Source organism: Bos grunniens, chromosome X (assembly GCF_055505025.1).
Source record: "Bos grunniens cultivar Pamir isolate PY7600 chromosome X, Bosgru_T2T1.0, whole genome shotgun sequence".
NCBI lineage: Eukaryota > Metazoa > Chordata > Mammalia > Artiodactyla > Bovidae > Bos > Bos grunniens.
The window spans coordinates 17611216-17614281 of record NC_141194.1 but is presented as its reverse complement, the minus strand read 5'-3'; the positions used below and the strand labels follow the sequence as shown (position 1 = coordinate 17614281).

The 3066-nt window shown below is 43.3% G+C and overlaps 1 pseudogene across 1 annotated transcript; it reads left to right on the top strand.

The window, feature by feature from the left end:
• Positions 1 to 1357: 1357 nt before the first annotated feature.
• Positions 1358 to 2216, top strand: LOC147339876 (CD63 antigen pseudogene; annotated as a pseudogene). The gene has a single exon (XR_015159024.1). The product of XR_015159024.1 is annotated as a CD63 antigen pseudogene (transcript).
• The last annotated feature ends 850 nt before the right edge of the window (positions 2217 to 3066 follow it).

The window sequence follows — 3066 nt, the reverse complement described above, 5'->3', positions numbered from 1 at the left end:
AAATCAGGGCAATGGCAGTATGGAGGAATGGAGGGGAAGGAAAGGCTCAAAATTATGCTGGATGTCAATTGGGCAGGAGTTGATAATTGATTGAATGTGAGGGCTAATGGAAAGAAAATACTGCATAAAAATCAAGATAATAAGAATATCAAAGAATCAATGCTCAATAGGTTAACCGTAGAAGAGAGGTCCAGCCAGAAACATTACTGGCTGAAATATGCAGAATGAGTAGAAGGGGTAAGACCTAAGGGAGAACAATATGGAGGCTGCTGGAGTAATCCTTGTAATGGATGGCAGTGACTGGATTAATGCATTGCCTGTGAGGTGGAGAGAAGTAGATGGATATGAAGGATTTTAAGGAAGTGAGAATTGACAGAGCTTTTTGATGGATGGGATGTGGAGATGAAGGAGAGAGAAAATTAAAGGATGATTCCCAAGGTTTCTAACTTAGGCAACAGAGAGGATGGTGACACAATTTATTTGAGACAAGAAACTCCAGGAGAGGAGTGTGTTTGGGCTCTATTGATGAGTTTAATTATGAAAAAATTGAGCTTCAGTTCCTGTGAGACATAGCACACTAATTCATTTATTCCTTCACTCAACAAATATTTACTGAGTACCTACTATATGCCAGGTACTATGCTATATTCTGGGACTAGAGCAATGAAGACAGTCTAGTTTAAATTCAAGTAGACATGTTGATGAGCTTCCCAGGTGGCGCTACTGGTAAAGAACCTGCCTGCCAATGCAGGAGACAAAAGAGACATGGGTTCGATCCCTGGGTCGGGAAGATCCCCTGGAGGATGGCATGGCAACCCACTCCAGTATTCTTACGTAAAGAATCTCCTGGACAGAGGAGCCTGGTGGGCTACAGTCCATGGGGTCACAAAATGTAGGACAAGACTGAAGCAACTTAGCATGCATGCACAGACATGTTGGTATTTGAATGAAGCTAAGGATGAGTTTAAAGCTAAGTTATAGGTTTGGGACTCACTAGTGCATGAAATCATTCAGAGAGTCTCTAGAAAATGTTAATATGTGGGGCAGGGTTGAGGAAGAGGTACCAAAAAGAAAACTGAGAGGTAGTGGCCAGAGATAGGAGGGAAATCAGGAAATGTGGTATCACAGAAGCCAAGAGATAAGTCATTCAAAGATGGAGTGATGAATATTTCTGACAGATCAGAGGAGAAAGTCACTGTCCATTGGATTTAGTGACAAGGTGCTCATTGGTGAGGTATGTGGGAATATCATCAGAATGATATGGGCAGAAACCAGTTGCTGTGGGTTTAGGAATGAATAGGAAAGGAAATGGAGATGGACTTTGTAGATAATATTTTCCCCAAAATTTTAGCTATATAGAAAGCCCCTGAGCCAAGGCAAGAGCGTGCACAGCCTTCTGGAGCCCAAGCCTGGCAGCCATGGTGGTGGAAGGAGGAATGAAATGTGTCAAGGCCTTGCTCTATGTTCTTCTGCTGACCTGTTGCATCTGTGCAGTGGGACTGATTGCTGTGGGCTTAGGGGCCAAGCTCGACCTGAATCAGACCACTAACTGGGAGGCCACCCCTGAATCCCTGGTGCCCGTGGTCATCATCGCAATGAGTATATGCCTCTTCCTAGTGGCCTTTGTGGGCTGCTATGGGGCCTGGAAGGAAGACTACTGTCTTATGATCATGCTTGCCATCTGCTTGTCCCTAATCATGCTGGCGGAGGTGGCTGCAGTCGTTGCTGGCTATATGCTTGAAGATAAGGTGATGTCAGAATCTAATAAGGACTTCCAGCAGCAGATACAGAATTATCAAAAAAACAATCACATGTCACCGATTATGGACAGGATGCAGGAACATTTTAAGTGCTGCAGGGCAGCTAACTACACAGACTGGGAATACATCCTGCTCACGACCAAGCGAGTCCCTGGCTCCTACTGTGTCAGCATCACTAAAGGCTGTGGGATTAATTTCAGCATAAAGGAGATGCATGCTGAAAGCTGTGTGGCGAAGACGGGGGGCTGGCTGAGGAGCAAAGTGGTGATTGCAACGGGCTTGAGCATTGCCTTTATGGAGGTCCTGGTTATTGTCTTTGCCTGCTGCCTTGTGAAGGGCATCCGACGTGGCTATGATGATGTCAGGGGTCTGGTCTCTTCAGCCCGCTTAACCAGGGCAGTGGGGTAGTATACTCCAGGTTTTTCAATTAAATGGATAATTTTTTCAGACCAAAAACCGTGTTTCGACTCTAAAAGGGGAAAGTAACATCAATAATAGCTGGAAAAGGAATGTGGTGCCCCGAGTTACACAAACTGCAATGTTGAGGACACAGTCCTTTAGACTACCAAGTCTGTCTAAGATTTCTCATCCCAACTATTAATACAAGGAGTTGGGGTTCAACTACAAAGTTAGAAGAGTCCACACAAAATCACCCTCACTTCTGACACCAACTGTAACTTTGAGAGTTCCCCAAACACCTGTAAGCTTCAATAATTTATCAGAAAGATTCACAGAGCTCATTGAAACTTATTATACTCATAGTTTATTACAGGGAAAGGATACAAATTAGAACCAGCTAAATAAAGTAAATGATATGTAGGACAGAGTTTGGGAGGGTCATAGGTGAAGCCTCCATTGTTCTTAGGATGTATTACCTCCCCAGTATTAATGTGTGAAAATATGCACAGAGTACTGCCAACCTGTGAAGCTCACCCAGCTGTGCTATCAGAATTTTTATTGGAGCTTCAGTATGTAGATATGATTGATTGATTGGTCATCCATGTGGTTGAACTCTGTCTGCAGCTGTCCACTCCCAGGATATTGGGCTGATTTCACATGGTACTAGGGGCCTGCTTTGAATGACAAGGACAGTCTTATCACTTGGGAAATTCCAAGAGCTCAGAGTTTACTTCCCAGGAGCCAGGGATGTACATACTTCTTTTTGAGAAGGTCAAAGTCTTTATTATACAATGGAATCACGTGAAGATTTTTGGTTTTATAGTTATTTAGTCTTGCTTGAATGAATTAGGCTTGAGCATGTTTAAATGCTGATTAGTAATTGAGAACTTCAAGATTAAAGATAGTG